Genomic DNA, 22991 nt, shown 5'->3' on the forward strand with positions numbered 1-22991 from the left:
TGGTACAAATATCAGTTATACCTATGTAAGAATTCCCAACTCAAACAAAATATTCTTAGGGAATTGCACACATATCCCTTAGGAGGGAACTCGGGATTTCTAAAAACATACCACAGGGTTAAGAATGATTTTTTTTGGGATGCCCTTAAATCGGATATTCAAAAGTGTGTGGTGGAATGTTTGGTTTTCCAGCAAAATAAATTTGAAACAATCAAGACCCCACGTATATTACAACATTTATCCATTCCAAGCGAACGTTGGGAGGAGGTTTGAATGGATTTTATCACAAGTTTACTCAAGTTTGAAGGAAAGAGTGTTATCATGGTGGTAGTTGAAAGACTTACCAAGTATGCACACTTTTGTGCATTATCTCATCCATTTAAAGTGAGTACAGTTTCTACTGCATTTATGGAAACAATTCAAAAGCTACATGGAAACCCAAAGATTATTGTAAGTGATAAAGATCCCATTTTCATTGGAATTTTTTGGACATAACTATTTTCTTGTCTTTGTACTCATTTAGCTATAGCTCATCTTATCATCCTCAATTGATGGGAAAGCTGAGATAGTAAACAAATGTTTGGAAGGATATCTTTGTTACTTTGTATCTGATAAACATACACAATGGGTCAAATGGTTTCCTTTGGCTAAATGGTGGTATAACACTTCCTTCCATACTCCAACAAAAATGACCCCATTTAGGGCACTTTATGGATATCATCCACCATTAATCACATCATATTTAACATAAAATTCTAAGGTTGAAGCAGTGGAAGATCACATCAGGCATCAACAACAAGTTCTCCAACTCCTAAAGGATAACCTTGCCTTGGCGTAGAATAGATTGAGACAACAGGCACATCAACATCACAATGAAAGAAGTTTTGATGTAGGTGATTTGGTATTCCTACAACTACAACCATATAAACAAATGTCCCTCAAGCAAGCAAAGAATTATAATAAATTATCACCAAAGTATTATGATCCATAGAAGGTGTTGCAAAACATAGCTACGATGGCATACAAATTGGAGCTTCTTACAGATTCCCGAGTGCACCCAACTTTCCATGTTTCATGCTTAAAGAAGGTTATAGGTGACAAGTTCCCAGTTCAAACAATATTGCTAGAACTTGATTAGGAAGAAAAAATCATACTGGAACCTGAAGCAGTCAAAGAAACAAGAACTCGATAGCTACAAAATCGATCAATTTCAAAGTATCTCATCAAGTGGAAGAACTTGCCCGTTGAATATTTCACATGGGGGGATGAGAATTTTACACAGAATCATCTAGAACTACTCAAGCGTTGAGGAAAACAATTTTTTGAAGGAGAGGGGCATGTTAGGTCCCTATAATAGTAGTGATTCCCCCATTACTATTGTCATTGTATCCCTTATTATTATTGTTGTGCCCCTATTGTCCCCATATTGTTATTATTGTGCCCCATAGAAGCCCACTATTGTTATTTTTTTCCCTTATATTATTATTGTTAGGTTGGCTTTGGTTATATTGTTACCGCTCAGACTCCTATATATAGAAAGGAGGTTTTGTCGTTTGTATCATCCAATAATTGTTCATTTGTGTAATGTAAAGGAGGTTTCCGCCTCAAAGAGGCTGATTAGTAAGTTGTTGATATATCTTTTTTTGAGCTAGTTTCATAACACAGACAAAATTAATGTTAATAATATTTTCTGTATTAAAATCATCCATTCATTTAGAATTATGGTTTCCAAACACAGGAAAATGAATTTTCATCAAATTCTTTTCTTTTAACTTTTACCTTGCTGCAACTAAGTCTTAATATGTATTGTCTCATCACCCAACATATAGTTATATAAGAAAATCAACTATTAACTTGTCATGTTAATACCAAGAGTGTTTCCCTACAACTATTTACACATATCAGCCACATGTTCCAAGGATTAAAATATTATGTTTATTAATTGAAATCAACCTTTTCCAAGAGTAACAACCATGTCATAATCAACTAACAATCATTACACATACTACTACAATTGGAACCTACCTACACTCAAACACATATCAGTTGTTGCAACACATATGTGTTACTACAACCGTCTTAAAAGAAGATCATTCCTTCATGCAATATTATAGACACATACTCATAACATGCAAGTAATTAAACACTGAGACAATAGATAGATGACATAATAGATACCAAACAGTCAAACTCCATCTATATAACATAATCAAACATTCAAACACAAAATTTATGACATAAGAAAACTCATACCTTAATGTATCTCAGGGGGGATATCTTGCTTGCACAATCAATCGAGAATATAATGAAATAACTTAATAGGATATCATCTCAAACATAAATAAGGTCATGATGTCTATAACAGTACCTAGTGAACATGTTCACATAATAAACGCATAAATAATTTTCATTCATGTATAAAAATCACATATCCACAGTTAGTCTACACATAATATCACAATATATTAACTCATACCTGATTTTCATTACCATAATATTTTTCATAGGTCAATCCAAATTAGAACAAAAGGTAATAACCTCAAGACCTCGGCTACAATGACCATAATGATCAGCCATATCAACACAATGCATGCAAAAATAAGTTATTTTCATTCATGACTATCCGACACATGTACATATGGTCACACAAATTAACTAACATCTATCATACATGTAATCAAAACAACCAGTGACTAAAAAACATGTACATAACGCAAATGCTTATAACAACCATTAACCAAAATATGTGCAAGCCCACCATACAAACATTTATGACCATCTTTTCTTACCACGAAGTTGAGCGTTGTAACCTCATGCTAATGATCTGCATCTCCTTCTCTATCTTGGCCAACACATAAAAATCATAACAACCAACAACATCATGATGACCTAAAATTCATACAATGACCTCATGCATCACAACCATGCCAATAATGTTTCATGAATGCTAACATATAGAAATTGATATGCATAACAAATGCATATAAAACTGACATGCATTCATGAAAAACACATCACAACAATAACATCATCAACTTCCACATGGAAACAAAATGACAACAATTTCCACCACGATGCATACATAACAAGCACATAGAACACAAGCATAATGAGTCATATGAAACCGACATGTACACATGACAGCACATCTATCCAAGGAGAACAAAAAAAAAAACATCACTAAAGGAGAATGGAACCATGGTCTGATACAACTTTGTGGTATCAAATATCACCCTAATAGAAAGAAAACCAGACATCACTCGAAGAGAACAAAACCATGCTCTGATACCACCTACAATATCAGATGTCACCCATGGAGAATGGAAACCAAATATCACCCAAAGAGAATGAAACCATTCTATGATACCATGATGTGGTATCAAATATCACCCAAAGAGAATGGAAATGAGACATCACCCAAAGAGAACAAAACCATGCTCTGATACCACTCTGTAACACCCTCCTCCAACATTTACCTAAGTTAATATGTCCACTAGGGTAAACATGTGATGAGCGGTTACTATGATGATATTCAACTCCCCATGTACTGTTAAGGAAGTGGAATTAACAAAATAAAACAAAGGCTGACCATCCACACACGCTACAAAACCTTCAGGAGCCAACCAGCCCTTCTAGGTGACCAACCCATGAGAAAACTTTACATTTCACTTATTTGGACCCTCAATTTCTCCCATGATAAGCCATGCATGTGACTGAGACCTTCTAGTCACTCCCACATCAAGCCATGCCAATGAATGTGGACATTTGTAGCGAGTTCTAAGCCAATAACCCCCAACGTTGTGCCACATTTTTAGGGCGAGTGCTTAGGCCACTACACAAAGCTTCAGGAAACTTTCATAAATTATAAATAATAATGCAATAAGGCTACTAATGAAATCATTGGTACAAGTATTTGATCTGAACATTACTAGACATGACCAAAATTTCATTAATCATGTCACAAATATGAAATCTACAGGTCAAAAAAATGGACCTGAGCATAGGGGTATCGCACTTATATGAGATTCATAAGGAAACATTGATGCCTTATCAAAATAGTTACATTATCATCTATTGGGTCATATATTCATTTTTCATTTGTGTACTAATGAAAACATGATGAGAGTGATGCATCAAGACTATCATAAAACATCCTCTTAACCAACATATATTCAACAGAAATAACAAACACATGAAAACCCTAAAAACCCCATATGAACAACTATATTTACCCATCAAATACAAGGGAAAGGAGCTCTCATTAACATATCGAAAATGTACCTAGACTTGGAACTTCATGCAGAACCTAACCATAGATTAGCTGAATCAATCTTTATCTCTACCAATCACCCTTGTGCCATATTTCAAGCATGATTTTTTTAATTTGGGATCTCATAAAATAATTCTATCAAAACCAAACCAGGCTTCTAGAAGCCGAACGACCTCAACACAGAACTAGTTATTCCTCCTCACGATTGAAAATCACTAGCAATCACCAGATTGGTGTCTACCCAAGTCGTCCAGGGCTCCAGAGTGTTTGTTCAAACCAAGGCTTCCGGGATGAGTAATTCAACCCACTGTCGTTGTCAGGTCTCAAGAGCATTTTTCCAACCAAGGCTTCTAGGAATGTTAACTCAACCTTTCAAGGGCTTCTTGAGTGTTTTTCCAACCAAGGATTCTAGAACTAGTAACTCAACCCAAGTTGTTATAGGGCTTCCATAACAATTTTCCAACTCAGGCTTCCACAAACTAATAACTCAACCCACATAGAAAGGAACATGAGAAACAATAAGAAGCCAAAGATAAAACCCATGACACCATGACTATCCAAGAATTTGAAATGCTAAGAAAATACATTATCAATCTAGGAAATCCGCCATGCCAATGACAAATTGTAAACAAGAAACCACATGCATGTGCCATGCATGCCAAAACTAGCAAGGAAACCATACATGAAATTTCGTAATTGGAAGTGAAAGCCATTGTAGCTCCTAATCCATATGCCATATTGCACTTCCCTGCTCCTCAATTTCATTCTTTCTCCAAATCCCAAGTATGCCACACTACTCCAAGAGTGATCCAAGAAGCTCTAAGTGTCCAAAACTATGAAAGGAGAATAGAGAGAGAGTTGCAAGTTCAAACTAACAAAACATATGTCAATTGATCCCCATAATCCTTTTTATTAATGAGACATATATTTTCTTCATTTTCCATTATTTTCCTTCAATTTCCTCCTCACATATGACCTGTGACCTTTCACCTAACTTTTCTCCTAATTTTCTTTTAGTTTCATAAACAAAATAACAATTAATTGCACTTCACCTTTCCAAATCCCTTCCCATTTCATTTTCCAACTTCCATATCCATTATTTAATCTCAAGTGATCCCCATCACTATTTTTCCCAACATTTATCTTGGAATATGTGTCCCACGACCTTGGTGTTATATTTTTTTATATGAACTTTTAACCATCGAAGTTACATACAGCCTCCAAATAAATCTAGAAGTTGAGGACCCAAAAAACTACGAAAAATATTAAAATTTGGTACAATTAAGAAAACTAAAAGAAACAATGTCGGGGGTCTAAGTCAAATAGGTATGTGGCCACTTATATTCACTTGAATCACTATATCAAGAAAATTTTTGAGTAGGTTCTAGACCGAATCTATTTCTGTCACAAGCTTGTTTCATATAGTTTCATTGTAGATAACCATCATGTATTCTTTGCAAACTTTCTCATGTCAATCCCCTTATGTCACAACTATCTCCCTTTGGGCCTCAATTTAGCTTCATTTTTCCCAGACATGATCAAACATTGAAGGAAGTTCAGGTTCCCTTCTAACTCATTTCCGCTATGAGGTTTTTGGCGTCGTAGCATCCGCTCCAGTTTTGACACCTCATAAAATTACTATGCTAAAGAATTGTTTAGCTATATGGGGCTTGAATGTTATCATTTTTACATTTGGACCTTTCTTCTCTTGCAGTTTGGCAATTAGATGCAAGTAATTTTTGTCGAATTTTCCAACACTCTACAATAGGTAGATGTACAAGAGGGATCAAGATATTCTTCTAGGCAATTTCCATGCTAACCGTAATTATAGTAAACAATCAATCCTCAGCCTTTTCCAAAGCCTTCTCATCCTTGGGATAGTCCTCTGAAACCTATAGTTGCAAGCCATTATCATCGAGCAGGCTAATTGTATTATCCAATATATTTATATCATAGTTTATTGAAACCAAAGGGTAGTGCTCTAGTTCCTTTAGATCCCTGCACCTGAAAGGAATGAAATTTGTGCTCACACATGAACTCAAAAAGTGCAATAATGGTGTATATCATTCCCCATCAAGTTAAAAAAAAAATAAAAAAAAATAGAGTGTTGGCCATGTTTTCATACTTTTGAAACATTTTTCACTTTTAGAGAGTGCGGCCCCATAGTGGGCACACATCAAAACCATAATCCCTTACCGTGCATGAGTAGATTAGTTATGTCAGTTGCCATGTTGTCTATCAAAAACTTGTTGTCTTTTATATCATGACCCTCTACCTAACAAATGGTGTGCTACACTTCCCCTTAATTATGTTTCCCTTTTGTTAAATCTTGTAGTTGTAGATCAAACACAACTAACTAGGACTATACTTGAGAAATACCATTTCTCTCTCAAATTCTTACTAGAGAGATTTCTAGATTCAGCATGAGCTTCAATACCTTTTACTATAAACTAATTCATATTGTGTTATTTGTGTCATGATTTGTTGCATTAATCTAGCAATGAATAATTCCTTGCGTTATGTATCCAAAATCTCTAATTTCATCCTATCTTTATAAATAGAAAACCATTGGTCAAAATCCCACACATATTTAGCCAACCCTTACCTAATCTCCTTTAGCTTAGTAATGTACTAAGATTCAAAATTTGGCTTTTGAGACTCCTTGATCAAATATTTCTTAATGTTGCTCAGTGTTCTATTATACCCATTTGGGGTTGTGCTCCTAGATTTTATATACCATGTTAATGCAAAATCTTTGAAGGTCACTTCCAAATGTGAAATCTTCACCGCCTCATCCTAGACCTACTTAGATTTCTAAATTTCCTCACACACAAACATATTTTTTCTCGGTATTCATTCCTACCACCATGGAACATAGGCATACTTAACCCTACACTAGAAATTTAATTATGGCGAATACTTCCAGATGAAGTGCTCCCTAATTCTCCCATTAAACTACTAAAAATATGTGCACTTCTTTTTGTACCAAAGTGAACATGAGAACCTTGTGACACTTGTCCTACTTATTGACCAATTATGTTACTAATAGTACCTCCACCCCTCTAATTGAAATTACTTTATACACTATATCTAATAGTATGTTGGTTTCTTAACTCTATGTTTGTATAAGTGCACAAGGTAATGTGTTTGACACCACACATGGTCTAATTTTGCTATCCAAGGTCCAGGGACTATGTTTCATGCACTTATTTTCGCTTCTACCTATACTTTAGTGCATCGGGTACAGTGGTGCCTACTATGATAACTCTAATCATTTAAAGAACTCCTTACCATCATGTGGCCTTTTCTCACACCTCTCCCTCGGCTTCCCCTCTTGGCAGGCATCAATGCTAACAAGGTTCCTCCTTTTTCAAACTATCCAATCCGTTGTCCACCCCTCAAGGTGATACCCTAATTTTTTTTTGTCTCTATACTATGTCTCCACCTACATCTCCACAGTTTCATTCTCACTGTCAACCTTGATCGAAATGCCTTTTGTTTCTTCCCAATTTCCCCTAGCACACAAGTAGTTTAGCCACTGATGTTATCTAATTCCCGGGGAAGAACTCCATGGTCAAATAATAACATCTTAATTGATAATAGTAGTATCCATATAAATCTACATCATGCCTCATTGAGGGACTTCCTTTGCACTTCGATATAATATACTATCACTTCTACATTGAATTCAACAATATACCCTTCCAACACACTTTCAAGCCCAAAATCTATAGCGCGTGAGACTTTGTTACTCACCACTTGCAATTGCCATACATCCTCTAGAATCAATTGATTTTCCCCATCATGGTGATACTTTAGATTGTTGTCCTCCAAATTTTGAATGGACTCTGTCATAATATTGGAAAATTTTCCAAAAAAGTTTTCACAAAGTTCAGTGAAGATGTACTTCCGCAATTGTTTCTTTGTACTGTATCTTTTATCCTCGATTTATTTCTTTGTGAACTCATGATCCTTTCACTTAAACCATTGAGTTATATCTTCATTGGTTTTATTCTATGGCTTCCACATCTCTATTGTAAAAAAATATGATCGTACAACTATCCTTGTCCCAACAATGAAACTATTTATTGGCATGGAGGCTTCTATAACAACCTAGATTTGCTTTGTAGTTGGCCAACAAACCTGTTCACCATCGACCCTCCAATATCACCAATAACGTGGATGAAGTATCACCCAACATGCTAATGGGGAATGTGTGGAGATAGGATTCTATAATCATATGGGATTATTAGAACCGTAAGATAATATAGATTTGACTTATTGCAATACCTAGACACCTCCTGTAGTAATTCTAGGATTGCTCACTGCACAGGACTTCACTGGGTCTTGGGCATGATGGTTAGTGTGGAGTTAGATATTGAAAAGAAATACTCATGACCATGAAAGTTCTTTCACATTTTTATCTATCACAAAACTATTAATCTACTAAACTATTTGAGACACTAAAATACATTCAACTTGATACAATATTATTAAGAAAACAATAATCAAACATAACATATTAATAGAATCCTACATATTCATATACTAATATAAAAGAGGTAACCCATCGTTCTTTCTATTACTTAATCATTGCTTTCTCAAAGTACAATGGGACAACCAATATAGTGAAAAAACCATACATACTCCACTATAGACTATTTCCTTACACTTATCTTGCATAACAGCTACACACACAAACAATGGCCTTTAGAATAGTTGTAACATAAAGACACAAGTATGAAAATCCTTTCTTCTTCTATGGCCCATATTGCTATCATCCAAACATCAATCTATTTTAAATGAGTCCATATATTGACTCCTCATAGTTTCTCTATATCATTAACCCTACTTCCACACTCTTCCTATTATCCTCTGCGCTCGCTAACCGTTGGGATATATTCTAATATTCTTTCTCTATTTTTCCAATGCCTCTCAATTTCCTGCTAGAAATATCTTTTACCTTCTCTTTACCACTTCATCAAATTCCTCCCTCCTATAAATATCTATAATATCTCCTATTGTGGCATCCCTCCTTCTCTTCACTACCATCCCCAAAATTATCATTGTTGAATCCATTCACATGTCCCGACTACTAGATGTTGTTGTCTTGTTTGCATGGTACCTCCATTTGTTGTGTCTCTTTCTTCTGCACGAACCTATAATATTACATACTGGCTACTTATTTCCCACACCACTCTCTTCTTTGGGAGATCAACTACACAATACTTAACAAAACTTTTAAAAATTTAGGCTTCCAACAAGCATAGATATAACATATTATTCTCTTCGAATAAATTACTATTTAGTTTGTATTATATTTTTAAAAGTCATTTAAGTAATTTTTTTCTTACGATACTTAAAATAAAGTATAAGAAGAGGTAGATCAATGACTTCAAAATAAGCCTCCTCGAGGGGGAAACGTCCTTTACATTACAGAAATGAACAATTCTTAGATGATACAGATGACAATTCCTCCTTTCTATATATAGGAGTCTAAGGGTTCACAATATAATTAGAGCCTACATAAAATTAATATTGTATGGGCACACTAATAACAATAATGGGATTTTATGGGAACAATAATAACTAATGGGGACTACATGGGCACAACAATATAATAAGGGTGTTGTTATAATAACAATAAGTGGCTACACTAGTAGTCTAAGGAGCTAGCATGCCCCTCTCCTCCAAAAAAGTGTTGTCATCAACAACTGAGTAGTTATGGATGCATTTGTATAAAATTCTTGTCCTCCCATATGGAATCCTTGGCAGGTAAGTTCTTCCACTTTATGAGATACTCTGAAACTGATTGATTTTTTAGTTGTTGGTTTCTTGATTCCATGACTGCTTCAAGTTCCAATATGATTTTTCCTTCCTCATAAAGTTTCAGAAATATTGTTTGAACTAGGATCTTGTCTCCTCTCACCTTATTTAAGCATGAAACATGGAAAACTAGGTGCACTGGAGAAGATGGAAGAAACTCCAATTTCTATTCCATAATACCAATCTGTTGCAGTACCTTGTAAGGACCATAGTGCTTTGGTGATAATTTATTATCCTTCTTAGCTTGCGTTAGGGACATTTGTTTGTAAGGTTGTTTCCTTAAAAATATCGAGTCATCTACATGAAAACATCTTTCACTACAATGTTGATTTGCATGCTGCTTCATTCGATTTTGCACCGAATTGAGGTTATCCTTTAAGCATTGGAGAACTTGTTGTTGATGCTCGATGTGATACTCCACAACTTGAAAATTAGATTTTTCTCTTAAAGATGATGTGATGGTGGTGGATGATATCCATAAAGTGCCAATGCATTACAAGGTGTGGTGGGATTCATTTATTCTTCCTTTGGGGTTTGTTCCTGGTGTATATCCTCTTGTTTTGACATTTCTTGATCCTTTTATTTCTCCTCTTCACAATCTATCTAAAATAATATCTTCTCAACACACTTATGACCTTTAGTGTATTTTCTATCACAACTATAACAAAGCTCTTTTTCTCTTTCTTACTTCAAATATTATGGTGTCAAACTTGTAGGTTGTGGAGGGCTAGGAGTAGCAACACTTCCGTCTTTAGAGTTGTGAGTGGTAGACTTCCTTGTTACCATAATTATTCCTTCCTCTTTTTTGTCCACCCTGAATTCCTTCTCCAATGAATAAGGTTCCAAAAGGAAAACCTCATCTTGGATGTTATCCTTTAAAGTCCCTATGAAGACATCAATCCTATGCTCCTCTAGAATATCATATACCCTTACATTCAATTTTTGGAAGTTCTTAATGTAATCTTCCATTGAATGCTTTCTTTTGAGATTAAGAAATTTACTAAAGAAGGTGTTTCTCTTTGTATCCTCATAATGTGTTATCATTTCCTCCATAAAAATGGCCCAAATGATAGTTTATTTACAAGAGCAAGGCCATCGATACCATACAAACTGATTTGGTTCAAAATATATAGTTGCAATGTATACCTTTTATGTGTTTTACACATTATGGAGCAAAACATATTGCTCAATTTGTAGTATCCATGTTACAGGATCCTTGTCATAAAACAACCTTATATCTGTATTTGAAATATGGTGGGTCGTCAGTCCAATGTTAGATTATATGAAATCATTATTATCATTTCTTTTGTTCTCATCATGAGTTTCTACTACTACCTTTTTTCCATTAGGAAGTCTTTCTTGTAATGACTTTGTCCCAGCTTCCTTCAAACATTCCATGTCTTTCTTCAAATCTTCCATGTTTCCGTTCATTTTTTCTTCTATACCACTTATATTATTTCTCATAGATTTGAGTGCATTGTTCAAATCATCCCTGCAATTTTTCTTACTAGGTTTTTCGATTTTCTTGATTTGAGTCATTCATTTTCTTTATTTTAGGAAATAGATACTCAATCTCTTGTATCTCTATAATTTCAAATCTACAAGGTCTAAAATTTGGTGTTGTGACAACGCTTTGAGTCATCTTTCCAACTACACAATTTTGATTGAGATTGGATTCTCGAAGAAAGCATTATGCTCAATCTCCCATGGTGGCCTGATTATAGACTAGTTCAGTATAGTGAACTTGTACGAAGTGCCACACATCACTTATTCGACCTTCAACCCTGAAAATGATACCCCACAAACAACAATTTGTCGTCTTTCTAGTAATTTCTACAAAATTTTAATCATATTCACAGAGATAATGTTATGACGATTTTCCCCAGGTCACCTGTTTGAGATCAAATTCTAGAGCCTACAAAAAAATGACTTCCTAAGTTCATATGTCTGAAAATATTGCAAGACAAGATCTAAAATTCGATGGAGAGGTTCATCATGATTTCAGCTCAAATGTGTTTTAATTTCAGCATCTGAAGCTTCGTAGAACTTTTTTTATAGCAAAAAATACATGATGACCTGTTTGAAGCAGCGAAACCTTAGAATCCAAAGCTTTGATAACAAATGTTATGCAACCGACTCACAAAATATAAGAAGAGTTAGATCAACGACTTCAAAATAAACCTCCTTGAGGGTGAATGCTCCTTTACATTACACAAATGAACAATTCTTGGATGATACAAATGACAAGGCCTGCTTTCTATATATAGGACTCTAAAGGGTCACAATATAATAAGAGCCTACATAACAATAAGATTGTATGGGCGCAACAATAATAACAGTGGACTTCTATGGGCACAATAATAACAATATCGGGTCTACATGGGCACAACAATACAATAAGGGGGTTGCACTAATAATAATAAGGGGCTACGCTAGTAATATAAGGACCTAACAATACCTCCATGCATTGTGTCTCTTTCTTTTTATCTAACATGTAATATTACGCATGGATACTTCTTTCTGATGCCACTCTCTTCTCTCGGGGATCACCTACACTACACTTAACAAAAATTTAAAAAATTTAGGCCTCCAACAAGCATCTATATGACATATTATTTCATTCGCATAAACTACTAATTAGTTTGTATTATATTTTTCAAAGTCATTTCAATAAAAAAAAATTGTGATGATACTTAAAATAAAATAAAATAAAAAATTAAAATTTGTTAATTGAGAGAAAATTAAATTATTTTTAAAAATTACGTTTTCTTAATAATTAAGAATAATTATAATAATAAATTTTAATTTCTTGATTTTCTATTTTTATTAGTTTATAATGTGATCTACAATTAATATAGGGAAGTTTTGTATTAAAACCTTAAATTGAAAATTAAAAAGTAAAAAATTAATGTCAATTAAAAAATAACTTTGCATAAACTGCAATAATCAAATAGTTAAAGGAAATCATAGTAATGAATATATACACAGATATGAAATATATGAAAACTATATATAACAAGGGTAATAGCTGCAACATAGCATAGTTCCTTCCTCTACCAGTAATTAAGTGATTAAAGGTTGTGCGGAGTGCGGAGAAAACTTCACACAACGAAAGTTCTCCACACAAAACTCTCTACACAATGGAAGGTTCTTCGATAACTTATGAAAAGGTTAGCAAATTGCATGATCATGTTGTCTAATTAGAATGAAAAAACCAACATAGATGTGAAGAAAATTGGAAATTTAAAGACAGAAGAGAAACATCTGCATTTGGGTATCACTTATTAGAGAGATGGCTCTACCACTAGTTGATTGAATAATGGTCGTGCCGAGTGCAAATAAAACTCTACGGAATGAAAGTTCTCTGCATAAAAAAGGATATTTGCGTAAAAATATCTACACAATTAAATCTTTCCACAGAGTGAAATGTCATTACATAAACTCTTTTTACAGTTGAAAGCTCTCTTATACCATATGACAATATCAACATATTGCATGTTCATATGGGATAATTAGAATCGTAAAACCATGTACAATATTTTGTCTATGATTGCTACACTTTTGTTTTCTCGTCATTTAGCCCAATTTGGGTTTTTATTGATATCTTCATAGACACTACCATGAAGGGGCCTATTGTGGACTGTATATATGCCATCTCCATGGGGTTCACCATCTCAGTGTTCAAAATTGTTTTCTTCCAACATTCTATATTCTCTATCCATTCTCCTAGCACACAACTCTCTTTCAAACCTTCTTTCCGTAAAATATTATTTTATAAATGATTGAAGCCAACCAAATTGGATCTTTGTTAAAAACATATTAGTTAATCGTTCAAAGAAAATATGATTGAGAGAAATAACTCTAGTATTCTCACTTTGCATTTCTATAACGTTATTAAAATTATCAAATACACTAAAATATACAAAATAAGTTGAATTTTGTTTTTGATTTGAGATTTGTGAAAAAAAAAAATGTGCATAATAACAAATACAAGGGTTTCATGATGTCCGCAGATCTACATGCATTCTTTCTCTTCATAGTTCTCCCGCATATATTAGTGAAGGAATATTTCACTACGGGAAGTGTGGAGGCTTCCTTATAGACACAATACTCTAACTCTTAAATAGAACATTAATCCTTCACAATGAAATCCATATTTCTCCACAATGGATTCTTAATATGTCTCTCCATATTTCAAATTGTGTCACTACAATTTTCCATGATTTTGCAAGCATTTTCCCTCCACAGGTTTATCTCGCACATATTCCTTCCACAAAATACTATTTTCTAAACGATTAGAGCTATCAAAACGGCATCTAAGTTCAAAACAAATTAGTTCATCTCTCAAACCCAAGAGTCATGAATCCTCCATTCACATAGTTCTCTTGCATACCTTAGTTAAAGAGGATTTCATTATGAAAAGTGCGCAGGCTTCCATAGATACGTGGTACTTTTGCTCTCACATAACACATGAATCCCACACAATGAAAGCCATCTTCCTCAAAAATGAATTCTTGATTTGTATCATTGTATTTCAAATTGTTTTACCACAAAATTTTCTACTTTAAAATTCATTCTCCCTTTGCATAGTTCTTCCCCAAAACTTTCTTGCTGACAATACTCTAGCATTCTCACTCTACATTTGTATAATGGTCTTCACATTATCGTATCACTAAACACTAGATGCCATACTTATGTATAATGTGTTATTAAGGCCGCGTCTCTTTATTAATCAAAGAATCGGTGTCGAATCAAGGATTACAAGTGAACGTTAGTGTTTATGAAATATTATGTAATCATTTTAATTATAACAGGTAACATGCAAACTATTAAAAGAATTTTGTACTAGATCATGTGAGAAAGGACAAGTGCGTAGTGCAACCATAGATGGAAAAATTGTGTCGAAATAGAAATGATTGTGAAGATGTCAAAACTTGGACTGAAGGATAATGATTACGCTGCAAACAAGTTGGAACTTAGCATTGAAGAATTGAATAATGCTGACCAATTTTTTTAATATCTATTCAAAAAAACAATTTGCAATCATGTTATGGCTCAAGTGCTTACTAACATTTTATTTGATGAATTGTGTAATGAGTACTGGCTATAAACATATCAATAAAATTTTATATATCGATATCATAAAATACTGTTTTTGGAATTTATTCAGTGAATCAACATGCAATTAGAACACTGTTAGAGTGCCTAATAGGATTTACTATTTATAAACCATTCAGGAACATGGATAGCTTTTTGTAGCCAATATGCCTCATATCAAATCGAAATGATGTATATATATCCTTTGTGCACTTCTATTTCCACACTTCTTTTGCACAATTGAAGCTTCCTTCACATCTTCGCATTCCAAGCGTGTATAATGATTCTTTTTCATAAACATATCAAGAATAACACATTTACCAATATTATAAAATACTCATTTCATCATTTAGTTTGTGAATTGACACACTTAGAAGACCTTTTTCTTCGCACACTTCTTGCATAGATTTTCTTCTTTGTCAACAACATTTCATCCATTATTGAGTATAAAAGAATAATCAATACATAATCATGACATCATGAAAGCTTCATTGAGAACTAATTCTATGGTTAAAAGAGATATTTTTACATATTATAAAATATTATTTTTCCATTTATTTTGTGAATCGACACGTAACCAACATACATGTTTCCCTCGCACACTTCTTGAACATATTTCCTCGTTTATGGGGAACATTCTGAAGATCATCAAATATAAAAGAATAATCTATATGTAATCACGACATCATAAAAACCTAATTAAGACATAATTCTATGATTAACATATATATTCCATGATATTAATGGTAGCTACTATTGGGATCATAAGCATTTCTACGAGACTAATGCTAAAATCATTATATATGTATATAGCTCATGTGATTTCAAGTCTATTGAATTTTGCTAATGGTTTTTATTTCTTGATTCTTGTTTATTCATGTTATAGAATTATCGTGTTTTTACGTTGTTTAGAGTAAGAAATCAAAAATAATGTGTGAAAGATATTTATCTTTTGCTTCTTGCTCTACGCACTTGTTATCTTGCATAACACAACTTGTTCACACATATTAAAAGAAATTTCATTTAATATTGCATAATAATAATAAGTATTTAGTCCATAAATGTAAAATCACAAATCCATATAGCATTAAAAACCTTGAATACCAATATTCTCTATTTATAGTTTACAAAACGCTCTTTCTCCTCGACCTTACAAGAAGCTCCTTTTAAATTAAGAATTAGAGTTTTTGTTCCTAGTAAGTATGCATATATCTCTATTTTCTATACAAGTTACCTAGAAAAAATCACATTGAATATAATAAAGCATCCATTGTTATTTGTCCAAATTGTATGCAATCTTTTTTGATTGCATGTATTCTAGTTACTGCTTAGTGCTTTTGCTATTAATAGTAGAACATAAATTCCACAATGCTCCAATCAATTAGTTTCACATCCGGGTACTCCACAAATTGCAATGTGGGGGATAATTATCTCATTATTAACCTTAATTAAGTTTCTAATATTTAGTAATATGCACATTAGAAAGTTTTTATGTCTGAATGGGTATCGTATACGAAAGTGTAAATAGGAATGAATGAAGATTTACCCACAAATATTGGTTTCTTCATATCCTTCCACTAGGCTAGAACAAAATTGGTTGCAAAGAAATGTATATGCATGCAATTGCTAAATAAATTTCGAAAAGAGTATTTTATAATATTTATCTATTTGTTAAGAATAAATAATCATTATACAATGTCGATTCATCACATAAATGCTTACGTTAATTGAAAAGAAAAATATACTAATATGCAAATTAAGTTACAAAAATACTTTGAAATTAGCGAAATATATTTTGTCTTGTAAAAGGATTAGGATATTTTTCGAATTGGATAACAAACTAAAGTGGAATGATTCTATGCTCTAGTTTGAGTCTTCCATGTTATTATTATCTACTATTTGTTGACATGGTTTTTATGCAACCAAGTCAACACCAGAGGAATAACCTAGATTGAGGCTCTTCAACAACCCAAATTTTTTGGTGTGGCTACCCTCAACGGGTATATAGGCTATGTTAGCCTTAGATCCATTCCCTTTTCGAAGAAAATGGATCCTAAAAATCTAATCATGACCTAGACTATGGTCATCCTAAACAAATCTATAGTATTCTGTTGTTAAATTAAAACTACAAGTTAATTATTAGAATCCTGCTACAAAAGCAGATTAGTGAATTAGTAAATGAATATTCTCATAAAAATTGAAATTTTTATTAAATCTATATAAATGTACATATATACAAGAAAATAATGATGGACAACTCATGTTTCTTGGTGTTATTGAAATTTATATATATAGATGGCAACACGTTGGCTAACATCTACTTCACAAGTATAAATGAGACGACTGCTAAATGTGATGTAAGAAAAGAAATAATGCTACATAAAAGCATACTTCAGCTACTTCAAGTAATTGAGATCAATCTCTATTAGTAGCTGCAACACACACTATGACTCATAAAAAATATATCATCCAACTAATTTCTTGGCTGAGATAAAACTAATAGGCGAGGCTGTAAAAGTTCTCGCAATAGGAGTAAGATTTCACTTATTTACTAACGAACTAATTAAATCAGTAAGAAGAGAACACAAAATGTTTTATGAGTAATTTTTATAGACATGCATGCTTTCCATTTGCGTAATAAATGATATTCTCATTTCCGTAAATCCTAGAGTAAAATCACAAGTATCAAGGTTTGAGAAAAACCCAAACGAAATCTTCCTCACGACCCTGTTTAGTGGAGGAATGATGAGAATGATGAAATTTAAATAAAAATTAAAAGAATGCATCTGGAAAAGAAGATAATCAATTATGTTGTCAATTTAGAAGCCAACTTATAGGATGACACTATGCGATCCACATAGTAGTTCAGAATTGAAGCACTAAAATGTGGAAAGATTATAATCAGACAACAACTATGCAAACATGCAAAATTTTTATATAATTGAAGTCAATCTTAGCCGTATAGAACTCCCCCACCTTTTAACAAGAAATTCAACAATCGTATATAATAGTAGACGCATTGAGAACTGTGTTAAAAATCGGTAATGATCCACAGATCAGAAGTGTGATTCTCCGATCCAAAATTTAGGTATGAATAGATAAATTAATTTGAATGTAATATTCAGTTGAAACTGTTGGCCAATTCAGGTACAAAGGATGAAAATTACAATGTTGAAAATTGATTTTCTCCACCTTTTCAGCACTGGAACTTTTATAACAAATCTAAATCCTCAAACAAAAGACATGAAATTATCTATTAAAAACCGAGGCATTAAATAATCAAATAAGGCTGGAATAGTTAGAAAATACAAAATAGCAAGAAAATAGCATGATCAACGGTTTCTGGGCATTTGTTCGTAAATAACAACGTTTCGTAACTTAGTGTTTAACGAGTAACATAATGAAGACTCGGCATTGCAATCATGGAATTACATAAACTCACCCCAATCCCCCCTGCAATCACAAACCAAATCAAAATTCTGACAAATTGTGGATCTAGTTGATAAAGAATGTTTTCTGGACGTGGTTGAAACTTTACTCTAGAAAAACCATGATTTTCTCCTAGATCACACATCCATTGCAAGAAACCTAGCAATCATGTCAAATGGGTAATTCTGAAGAAAACCCATGTCTTGCATTTCCCAGATTCACCCCCGTTTGAACAAAAATCGTGCCTCCAATTCTTGTCTCTTATCTGATTTCATTTTTTATTAATTGTTAATTTGTAGGTAGGATGTAAAAATCCCACATTCATTATATGCTTGTTACTCTCGAAGTTAATATGAACTTTGCCCTTCCGGTTATGAGAAAAGACGTGGCTGTTGGCATTTGGTGGATTGTTTGTTGATTTATGCACTAAGGCTTGTGTTTAGGTGCCGTGATTGTGACAAATGAGACACAATGTCTAAGGAATTTAAATAAAAATGCCCCTTTGACATCATTTGACATAGGTGCCGTGATTGTGACAAATGAGACTTGACATAGGTGCCGTGATTGTGACAAATGAGACACAATGTCTAAGGAATTTAAATTTGACATAGGTGCCGTGAAATGCCCGACACAATGTCTAAGGAATTTAAATTTGACATAGGTGCCGTGAAATGCCCCTTGACATAAATAAAGAAATTTAAATTTGACATAGGTGCCGTGAAATGCCCGACACAATGTCTAAGGAATTTAAATTTGACATAGGTGCCGTGAAATGCCCGACACAATGTCTAAGGAATTTAAATTTGACATAGGTGCCGTGAAATGCCCCTTGACATAAATAAAGAAATTTAAATTTGACATAGGTGCCGTGAAATGCCCGACACAATGTCTAAGGAATTTAAATTTGACATAGGTGCCGTGAAATGCCCCTTGAAAAAGGAATTTAAATTTGACATAGGTGCCGTGAAATGCCCCTTGACATAAATAAAGAGAAGGTTTGGCATTTGACATAATAAATAAAAATTTGACATAGGTGCCGTGAAATGCCCCTTGACATAAATAAAGAGAAGGTTTGGCATTTGACATAATAAATAAAGAGCCCCTTTGACCTCATTTGACATAAATAAAGAGCCCCTTTGACCTCATTTGACATAAATAAAGGGATCTTTTTGACATAAATAAAGGGGCCCTTTGACATCATTTGACATAAATAAAGGGGCCCTTTGACATAAATAAAGGGACCCTTTGACATCATTTGACATAAATAAAGGGAGCCCCTTTGACATCATTTGACATAAATAAAGGGAGCCCCTTTGACATCATTTGACATAAATAAAGGGGCCCTTTGACATCATTTGACATAAATAAAGGGGCCCTTTGACATAAATAAAGGGACCCTTTGACATCATTTGACATAAATAAAGGGAGCCCCTTTGACATCATTTGACATAAATAAAGAGAAGGTTTGGCTTTTGACATAAATAAAGAGAAGGTTTGGCTTGTCTAAGGAATTTAAATAAAAATGCCCCTTTGACATCATTTGACATAGGTGCCGTGATTGTGACAAATGAGACACAATGTCTAAGGAATTTAAATAAAAATGCCCCTTTGACATAAATAAAGAGAAGGTTTGGCTTTTGACATCATTTGACATAAATAGAGAGCCCCTTTGACATCATTTGACATAAATAAAGAGAAGGTTTGGCTTTTGACATAAATAAAGAGAAGGTTTGGCTTTTGACATAAAATTAATATAATTTGATAAATAATTTGACATAAATAAAGAGAAGAAAAGAATTTGATAATTTGACATAAATAAAGAGAAGAGAAGAGAAGGTTTGGCTTTTGACATAAAATTAATATAATTTGATAATTTGACATAAATAAAGAGAAGAGAAGGTTTGGCTTTTGACATAAATCTTTGGCTTTTGACATAAAAATAATATAAGAGAAGGTTTGGCTTTTGACATAAAAATAATATAATTTGACATAAATAAAGAGAAGGTTTGGCTTTTGACATAAAAATAATATAATTTGATAATTTGACATAAATAAAGAGAAGGTTTGGCTTTTGACATAAAAATAATATAATTTGACATAAATAAAGAGGTTTGGCTTATTCGAGAAGGTTTGGCTTATTCAGCCCTTTGACATAAATAAGACATAAATAAAGAGAAGGTTTGGCTTATTCACCCCTTTGACATAAATAAAGAGAAGGTTTGGCTTATTCAGCCCTTTGACATAAATAAGACATAAATAAAGAGAAGGTTTGGCTTATTCACCCCTTTGACATAAATAAAGAGAAGGTTTGGCTTATTCACCCCTTTGACATAAATAAAGAGAAGGTTTGGCTTATTCACCCCTTTGAAAAGGTTTGGCTTATTCACCCCTTTGACATAAATAAAGAGAAGGTAAGGTTTGGCTTTTGACATAAAAATAATATAATTTGACATAAATAAAGAGAAGGTTTGGCTTATTTACCCCTTTGACTTAAATAAACAGAAGGTTTGGCTTATTCACCCCTTTGACATAAATAAAGAAAAGGTAAAGAGAAGGTTTGGCTTATTCACCCCTTCACAAGGTTTGTCTTATTCACCCCTTTGACATAAATAAAGAGAAGGTAAAGAGAAGGTTTGGCTTATTCACCCCTTTGACATCATTTGACATAAAAATAATATAATTTGACATAAATAAAGAGAAGGTTTGGCTTATTCACCCTTTGACATCATTTGACATAAAAATAATATAATAATATAATTTGACATAAATAAAGAGAAGGTTTGGCTTATTCACCCCTTTGACATCATTTGACATAAAAATAATATATAAAGAGAAGGTTTGGCTTGGTAATTATACCATTTGACATAAAAAATATATATATATATAAAGAGAAGGTTGGGCTTGGTAATAATACCATTTGACATAAAAAAATAATATAATAATATAAAGAGAAGGTTTGGCTTGGTAATAATACCATTTGACATAAAAAAAAAAATAATGTATAAAGAGAAGGTTTGGATTGGTAATAATACCATTTGACATAAAAAAATAATATAATAATATATAAAGAGAAGATTTCACATAATATATAAAGAGAGGCTTGGTAATAATACCATTTGACACAAAAAAAAATAATATACAAAGAGAAGATTTCACATAATATATAAAGAGAGGCTTGATAATAATACCATTTGAAATAAAAAAAAAATTAATAATATATAAAGAGAAGATTTAACATTTACGTTAAAAAAGATAATATATAAAGAGAAGATTTGACATTTGACATTAAAAAAAATAATATATAAAGATAATATATAAAGAGAAGATTTCACATAATATATAAAGAGAGGCTTGGTAATATGATTTCACATAATATATAAAGAGAGGCTTGGTAATAATACCATTTGACATAAAAAAATAATACCATTTGACATAAAAAAAAATAGTAATATATATAGAGAAGATTTAACATTTGACATTAAAAAAGATAATATATAAAGAGAAGATTTGACATTTGACATTAAAAGAAAATAATATATAAAGATAATATATAAAGAGAAGATTTGACATTTGACATTAAAAGAAAATAATATATAAAGATAATATATAAAGAGAAGATTTGACATAAAAAAAATAATATATAAGAGAAGGTTCGGCTAATATATAAAGAGAAGGTTTGGCTTGGTAATAATAACCGTTTTCATAAAAAAAATGGTTTGGCTTGGTAATAATAACCGTTTTCATAGTATAGTATGGCATATAGAAAGATCAAATAGTTTAAATAATATATAAAGAGAAGGTTTGGATTGGTAATAATACCATTTGACATAAAAAAAAGTGGTTTTGCCTGGTAATAATAACCGTTTTCATAAAAAAAATGGTTTGGCTTGGTAATAATAACCGTTTTCATAGTATAGTATGGCATATAGAAAGATCAAATAGTTTAAATAATATATAAAGAGAAGGTTTGGCTTGGTAATAATACCATTTGACATTAAAAAAAATGGTTTGGCATGGTAATAATAACCGTTTTCATAAAAAAAATGGTTTGGCTTGGTAATAATAACGGTTTTCATAGTATAGTATGTTATATTGAAAGATCAAATAGTTTTATTTTTACAGTTTATTATTTTTTACAGTTTATTTTACCGTTTTCATAGTATCCGTTTTCATAGTATGGCATATATAAAGATCAAATAATTATTGTTTGTGACTATTTTTTTACAGTTTTGATAATATGGCATATATAAAGATTAAATAGTTTTATTTTTATAATTTAGTTTTATTTTGGCTTGGTAATAATACCTAAAAATAATTTTTACCGTTTTCATAGTATGGCATATATAAAGATCAAATAGTTTTAATTTTA

The sequence above is a fragment of the Pinus tabuliformis genome, chromosome 6 (genome assembly GCF_031772625.1).
Source record: "Pinus tabuliformis cultivar Carrire ecotype Pingquan chromosome 6, CPIR1, whole genome shotgun sequence".
Taxonomy (NCBI): Eukaryota; Viridiplantae; Streptophyta; class Pinopsida; order Pinales; family Pinaceae; genus Pinus; species Pinus tabuliformis.